The sequence below is a fragment of the Monodelphis domestica genome, chromosome 2 (assembly GCF_027887165.1).
Source record: "Monodelphis domestica isolate mMonDom1 chromosome 2, mMonDom1.pri, whole genome shotgun sequence".
Lineage (NCBI taxonomy): Eukaryota > Metazoa > Chordata > Mammalia > Didelphimorphia > Didelphidae > Monodelphis > Monodelphis domestica.
Genome location: NC_077228.1, coordinates 37,479,854 through 37,488,171, shown reverse-complemented (window position 1 = coordinate 37,488,171; position 8,318 = coordinate 37,479,854). Strand labels below are relative to the sequence as shown.

Genomic DNA, 8,318 nt, shown 5'->3' with positions numbered 1-8,318 from the left:
GAGAGAAAGAGAGAGAGAGAGAGAGAGAGAGAGAGAGAGAGAGAGAGAGAGAGAGAGAGAGAGAGAGAGAGAGAGAGAGAGAGAGAAAGGGGGGAAGAGGGGACAGAGAGGAAGAGGGAGAGAGAGGAAGATGGGGAGGGAAAGAGAGAGAGAGAGAACCTATACTCCCTCCATCATCAAGAACCCCCCCCTTCCCCTTTTGGAGAATATCAAGCAAACTATCCCTGTCTAAGAGAGTCCCTCTTTTTCTCAGGATCTACAACACATAATTCATGGTAGCAGAAAAGAGACAGATTTCATTCTCCTTTAAAAGTGCCCTTGTTTACTGGTCTTGAGAGGAAAGGAAAGAAGCAAAACAAAATGTCTTCTCTTTAGTCTTGTTTTCTCTACAAAGAAAATATCCAAATATAGTAGGAGCTTAATAAATACTTGTCAACAAATTGAGACTATTCCCCCCTACAACTTCTGCTTTACATAAGCAAATGAATATAAAACACAGCAAACCCCAGTGACAATTCCACAGTTTTGTCCATGATGAACCTTCCATACAGAGAAATATATATGGTTTTCAAATAATGATGATAAAATAAGCACAGGGCTGATCTCTGCAAACTAAAAGCATTTATTTAATTGAGGATGTTGAGTTCATGGCTTTAGCGCCTAAGGGGAACTTAGTGGTCCTCAAATCCAATCCTCTCATTTTAGATAAGGAAACAGATTAAGTGACATAATCAAAATTAAGTGACATATATAAGGTCATACAGGGAAATGCCAGAACCTTGATTGAACCATAGTCTTCCAACTATAAAATCAGTGTTTTGTTTTGGTTTTTTCCAATACTAGGCTTTTCTTTTCTTTAAAAAACAAATGAGTATTTAACCACAGTCTAAATTTGCCCTTTTTTCCCTAGAAGGATGTGCTATATTAATTGCGATCAACATTCTTCCTCAGAATGTATTTTAAGAACAAGTTTTTGCACCTTCAGATTCTTTAGCTTTAGAAATAAAACAACATTGAACTGCCAAACTAAAAACAGCCTCCAATCATCTTATTTCAAATTTGCACTCCAAGGACTGCAATGTTCAGTAACCAATTTGCTAGAAACCATTGTATGTTGTGTTAATCCTCTGTCCTGGAATGCTATATCATCCTCACAGGCAGGCCTTAGGTGAGATGCATCAACATAATCTATGTGGATTGCAGCAAAACAATCTGTTTCTGAAATTCCCATTTATTAATCTACAGAAGTAGAAAGCATCTTTTGGCAATAATTAACAAGGTATGCCCATGTATATTAGCACATAAAGATTAAATTTTTAACACTCAACTTCATTTCATGCTGAAACAAATCCTATTGTGCTAACTCCATGCTAACCCATGGCATCTCATTCATTATTACCTAATTAACCTGCTAATAGCCACATCATAGGATTTTGCCTCTATAATTATTTAGGATATTGGTTTCAAAAAACCATTAAAGGAATACAATCTGATAGATTGCTGAAATCGATTTGTGTTAAAAAAAATTTACCATCATCCATCGTACATAAACAACTCCCCTTGAATTTGGGATGCTCTTTGGAAAGATCCACTTTTTACATTTTAGATTTTTGATGCTTGCCCGCCCTGCTAAAGAACAGCTGAAGTGAGCAAAACATTGTTTTTACATGTGAAAGTACAAACTGGATTTTAAATAAGGCAGGTTCTTACAGACAGTCCAGAAAAAAAGTAGAATTGTCTGATTTTAGTGGGAAAACAATTTGTCTTTATTGATTTAGAAATATAAGAATGACTCTAAGATATGAAAAAGAAGGGTCTTTACAGAAGTCTAAGAAAAAAAGAATCCTGAAAGGAGACGTTTTAGCAAATTCTGAGTATGTGCTTATGATGGAAAATTGTAGGATCATGGGTCCAGAGTTGGAACTGATGTCAGAGATCATCTAGTCCAGCCCCTTTCATTTTATATAGGGTGAAAACAGAGATCCAGGGAGGTAAGTGACAGAGTCACACAGGAAATCATTTTTAGAGGCAACCTTCGAACTCATGCCTTATGACCCTAAAGTCACCATTCTTTCTATCATGGTGGAAATATATATTTTCCACAGGAATTGGAGAAGATTATTTGAGTTCATTTCAAAGATAAGCACAGTGCCTGGCACATAGCAGCATTAAAAATGTTTATTAACTGATTGATGGTCTACAGTAGTCATTAGAACTGATCTCAAATTCTGCTTGTCGTTTGCATTTCACCTTGTATTCCTGAAATCTGTCAGGCGAGACTCCTTTCATTGCTTTTCCCCCCTCAGAATATTTGCAGATAGGGAGCTGGTGGCCCTTAGTCGTTTTTCCAAGCAGCATCCATAGGCCACGAAGAAAAGCTCAGCTTTCCCTAAAGAGAGAGAAATGTCTTTCCAAGTCACCAGCACCTCAGGGAGCTGGTGCTACTGCCAGCTTACCACTAGATGTCCTGTGGACAAAGCAAGAAGAACAGCCATGAATACATTTGCATTCTGATTCTAGCAAGGACTGTTTCCGACTTTAATCGCATCATTCAGAGTTGATGAAATAGCCAATCAACCATTTTTCTGCTGTGTCTCCTATTGACAGAGATAACATAACCTAGGGGTGATGTGACCTACCCTCCATGTGCCATTTATAGTGCTGGAAAAGAAGGAGGCTGGTACGCTTGAAATATTTATTTCAGAATCTTCCATAATGAGGAATGACGAGTACACACACACTCACACACACACACACACACACACACACACACACACACACACACTTCCCTTATCTCAAAGATGGGGCTTTTAATTAAGCTTCATTTTTCTCATTTAACAGCCTTGACAGGCTGTCTTGTTATAGATTCTCCTTTTCAGGAAGATGATAATACAGTGGATAGCAAAACAATTACAAGTCATTCAGAGGAAATATTCACACTGCATTATCCTCTATGACTGCTAAGCAAATGAAAGTTGAATTTTACTGTCCATCAAGTTGGGTGGTTATTACAGTGACTTCAGAAAGTAGGAAAGATATGCCTGTCTCAAAAGTCTATCTCCTAATGTATGAGAAAAGTACCTCGTGATGCTCAGACTTGTTCTCCTCCTTATTTCCCTCCTCCTCCCTCCCTCTACTTGCCCCTCTGCTCCCCTCCTCTCCACTAAAAAAGCCCATGGTCACATAATTTGAGGATAACACACTGCTATGGTAGAAAGAGGCTAGGATTTGGAGTTTGGCGTTCTGTGTTTGAATCCCTTCTCAGCTTTTTTACTATCTGGGGGGGCCTGAGCAAATCATTTCTCTGTACTTTTGCTCCCACATCTGTAGAATGTAGGCAATAGACTAGATAGTTTTTTTTCCTAAATATTTTTTAAAGTTCAGTTTTTATTGATCTCTTTTGTTTTTACATCACCATCTTTTCTGAATAGGGCTGTCCCTTTCCCTATCCAGCAAGCCAGCTCTACTAATAAAAAGGGAACAAGTACATGTCAGCAGCATAGCCAAAACATCAACCAATTCTGACAGCATAGACCATGTTCTCCACCCCCAGTTCCCCACCTGGGAAGAAGGCAGTGGAGTGCACTTTGTCATCTCTCCTTTGTGGACCCACTTCATCATTATAATTACACACATATTCAGTTTTGTTTCTGTTGTTAATATTCTGTCAATTTACATTTTTGAAGGCTAGATGATCTTTAAAACTCCATTCGGCTCTTAATTCTGCAAATCCAAGAATCATAGGATCATAGATTTTGAGTAGGAAGGGCCCTCAGAAGTCATCTATTTCACCCTGATTATTGACAAGGAAGGAAACTGAGGCTCAAGAAAGCTTCTATAACTTGCTCAAAGTCACACCCTAGGGGACCAAGCAGCAAAGTTGAGAGGATGAAAAAAATGTTTCTTGATTTTTGGTTGTCTCTGAGCATGGAAGTGAATCCTGAAACATACAAAATCAATTTCCCCAGTGTTGTCAGAGAAAGAAATTTAAGGCTAAGTTGTTCTCTGTGGTTCCGGGCAAGAATCCCATTGAGATGGAGGCATGTGCCCCCATTTGTTGTATAACAAATGCCTCCCCTGGCAACATGATAAGGCGTTGGCAGGGCAAAGACGATCTTCCGCATCAGCCAAGGAAGGGGGGAAATAATCATTATAAAAATAAAGACTCCCTTTCCTTGGAAGCTAATCACTTCTATGTTATTATTATTTTTAATATGGTGAAAAATGTCTTGGACTGGAATATCAAATGTAAACTAAAATGACTTGAGAAGTCTTTAAAAATAGCAGGCAACACTGCAGTTAGCAAATTCATGTGGAATACATTTTGAAGATTTATAGATGTTACTGTAACCTTTCATTGTACTGAGACACATAAACACACATATTATATGTATAATGTCTATATTTTATGTATAATGTATATAATATATTTTACATATATTATATATGTGTGTTTATGTCTTCTTACACAATTAAATATAATGCATATATTATATGCATAATATATTATATGCATTATATATACATACACACACACATATATACATATATACATACACACGCATCCCTTGAAAGTGGAAGCGTTCCAAAGGAACTGGATTTTGGTTGATTCAACTCTCAAACCTCTTTCCCCTCCTCTATATCCCTCCCCCCCAAAATCCAACTCCATCCAGCCATGCCAATGGAAGTTTTGATATTGGAGGACATGGATTTAAATCTTTCTCTTGGTGCATATTGTCTATGTGACTTTGGATCAGTAGATTAGTAAACATTTATTAAGCACCTATCATGTCCCAGTCCCTTTGTTAAGCACTGCACTTGCAAAGAAAGGTAAAAGATAGTCCTTGACTTCAATGAATTCACTACTGGGGGAGAGAACCCGTACCAACATCTATGTACAAATAAGATATACACAGGATCAATAAAAAACAATCAACAGAGGAAAGACAGTCGAATTAAGAGGGATTATAAAGAAGGTGAAATTCTTGTTAGGATTTGATGGATGCCAGTGAATCCAGGAGGCAGAAATAAAGATGGAGAGCATTCCAGGCAGGGGAGATAGCCAGTGAAAAATGGCCAGAGGTAGGAGATGGAATTTTTTTGTTCAAGTCATTGCCACTGAATCAAAGAGTATATGGTCAGGGAAATATTAAAAAAAAACACCTAGAATAGGGTTGGAGAGGTGAGGAATGAAGGGCTCTTAATGACAAAAAGAGGATTTTATATTTACTCTCAAAGCTGATAGGGAGGCACTGGAGTTTACTGAATAGGGAGATTATTATTAAATATAAATATTACATTTATAACTATTACTATTGCTAGCTGTCATTATTATTATTATTATTATTACTATTATATAATTTCCAAGTACCAAATCTAGCTTGCCTCAAAGGGAAGCAATTCTTTCAAGTACTTTTCATTGAAAATCAAGTGGAAAGCTACTCAGCAGCTATACCTGTTAGAGAAATTTATGGAAACTGCTAAAAATAGAGGAAAGATATTTTCCTTATCTTCCCATCATATCTCCCTTAGGAAGAAGCTTTTTTAAAGACTTATTAAGACATAACCTTATTACTAATTTGGGCTGATGCTCCTCAAATGCTTTCTGGGTTTCTAATTGTGTTTTTCTTTTACATTCTCTGTCTCTCTCCTCTCTTTCTGTCTCTCTGTCTCTGTATCTCTCTCTCTCTCTCTCTCTCTCTCTCTCTCTCTCTCTCTCTCTCTCTCTCTCTTTCCCTCTTCCTCTCTCTCCTTCTTCACTCTCCCTTCATTCCTTCTCTCTTCCTCTCATCCCTCTCTCTTCCTCCCTCCCTCTGAAGACAGGGAAGAAAAATAGAAATGTAATGCATATGATCATACTTTAATATGCTGTTCTACGTTTCTGTTTGTAGTTCTTGGGGTTTTTGTCTTACTTCATTAAACATTTAATAAATCACTGCCTATTTTGTGACAGGTTTTAACCATAACACAAACAGCAGGAGGTATAAACCCAGCTCACTTCATATAGGCCTATAATATCCATGTCTACACCATCACGCCCTCCAGGCATATTGGCAGAATGACCAATGGAAGGTAAGCTTTTTCCGACAAAGCTTCAAAAATAAAGTTTTCTTCTTTTATCTTACCACAAATCAATTGGAGCCCTTACAGCAAAATCCTATAAAATAACTTCAAACAGCACTTCTTAGTCTAAAAATTTGTATTATGGCTATAACTCTTTGAAGTTTTATGACTGAAGTTTGGAGAAAAATGATTTAAGTGTTATCTGCTCGACATCAGAGTGTCAAAAATTCTCTCAGTTTTTCTTGACATATAAACTGCTACTCAGTATATGTTTTTTCAAATTTTTTTCTTCCTTTAAACCGCCTAACCCAGTTTGCTTGATAAAAGTCATTTAACTGCAGTTTATCCCATTGAATTAATATCCTTTAAAGGTTCAGCAACTTACAATTGATTATTTTACTTGTGTTGCTTTAAAAAAAACTGGCAACTCAACTCAGGTACTTTTTATTTTTTTATTTTTTTCAAGGAGGAACTTTTTTTCGAATGTGTGTTTTGTTGGTTTTAAATGAAGGAGGAAAAAAAAATAGCTGAGGAGAATGCAGAGCATGGAGGCTGAGGGCACCTTCGATTCCTGTTTGGGAGTCAAATGTTAGAAGGAGAAAATTGAAAGGTTTTCTGATGGAAAAGCTTCCCTTACACTGTGAGTCTGGGACCAATGACAGCTTTCGCAGAGGGCATGAGACTCATCAGGTAAGCTCCCATAACGGGGAGGAAAAGTGTTGGCAGGGATTCAAGTCACTGCATGCTTGCTGAATCTCTTTAGAAGCGTGCACTTTGGAGGATGAAATTCCTTTAAACATAGGACTGAAAATGTGGAGTTGGGAAAACAAAAAAGAAGGGAGTTGCATGAAACCTGCCTTCAACACAGCCACAGTACAACGTGCTTTCTCTTTTCGAGGATTATTTTCTTGCTAGAGGAGGGTATGAGAACCTGATTATTCAAAAATCAGGCTGCTAATCACAGGGTTGCAAATTTTAGAGGGCATAGAATTATAGTATCCAAGAACCACAGATTTAATGCTGAAAGAGACCTCATAGGCCATCCAGCCCAATATCTTCATTTTTTTAAACCCTCTCCAAATTTGAATCCAGGTCTTTCTGACTCCTGGTCTGGAGCTTTATCTACTATGCTACCTAGCTTCCCCCGAAACCTTTTACAGATGAGAGGATTGAAGCCCAGGAAAGTTCAGCTATTTGCCCAACGTCACAAGGTCTCAGAGACAGGATTTGAACTCATGTTGCCCAAGAACAAAACCAGCACTCTTTCTGCTATTGCTCTACCTCTAGTTACTTTCTTGTCCTAACATATCCATCAATAAGAATTCTTCCAAAGTTATTTAAGAAGACAGAATTGGGAAGTTGTAAGTAGATTCCTCTTCCTAGATGTTTTCCATTAAAGGCTTGATGACCTCATATTGGTATCATTCAACTCAATTCAAATCTTTATTAAGTTGTATTACATTCAAAACACTATGCTATAGGGCTCAACCCACAAAGACAAATATAAATAAATCCCATGCCTTGGAGGAGTCTTCTTTATGTTAATATGTAGAAGAAATTCTTGCTGAGGGAGAGTTGGACCAGAGGGCCTCTGAGGTCCTTCCGATTCTAAGATTCTCTCTGTATGGGGTTGTTTTCAGTATCTTAATTCAGACTACCTTATTCATGGTCCAGCAGAATACCAAGTCAAATGACTAAATCAAGGAAAATTTAAGCTACAATTATTTTTAAAATTTGTTATACCTATTCTTTGATCATACGTGCTCATGAGAGTATCTCCTCCAATATTGATTTTTCCCCATCCCACTCTTTGTTCCACCTAAATTAGTCTGCTAACTGTTCCTCAAACTTGATCTTCTATCGCTTTCCTCCATGTATTTTCACAAGGCATCTCCCATACCTAGAATCACCCCCTTCTTCATTTCCTTCTCTCTGAAATCTTTTCTAACATAGCTCAGCTCAAATATAACTTCTTTGGAGAATGAATATTCCTATTAATGTTTTCCCCTCCTCAAATGATCAGTAGTATATCTTCTAGTACAATGTAAACTCCTTGGAGGCAGAACTGTCCTGTTTCTAGCTTTCTAGTCCATAGCTACCTAGCTCGTATTCTAAACATCACAGGCCCTTAGTAAATGGTTGTTGAGTTTTAGTTGAGCTAATGTTGCCATCAAGTTCTTTCTTACTCACAGATTCCCTTTCTTCTTTTTAGGCATCTTCTGTGAACATACATCATTTATTATCACTACATTATA

At 37.5% G+C, this 8,318-nt stretch overlaps 1 long non-coding RNA gene across 1 annotated transcript in view; it reads right to left on the bottom strand.

Annotated features, from left to right (window-relative positions):
• Positions 1-1,742: 1,742 nt before the first annotated feature.
• LOC107651156 (uncharacterized) overlaps positions 1,743-8,318 on the bottom strand; it is a 42,250-nt gene continuing 35,674 nt past the window's right edge. The window contains exon 5 of the long non-coding RNA XR_008916068.1: positions 1,743-2,467. This is a non-coding gene — a long non-coding RNA (uncharacterized LOC107651156). The remainder of the gene's footprint in view (positions 2,468-8,318) is intronic.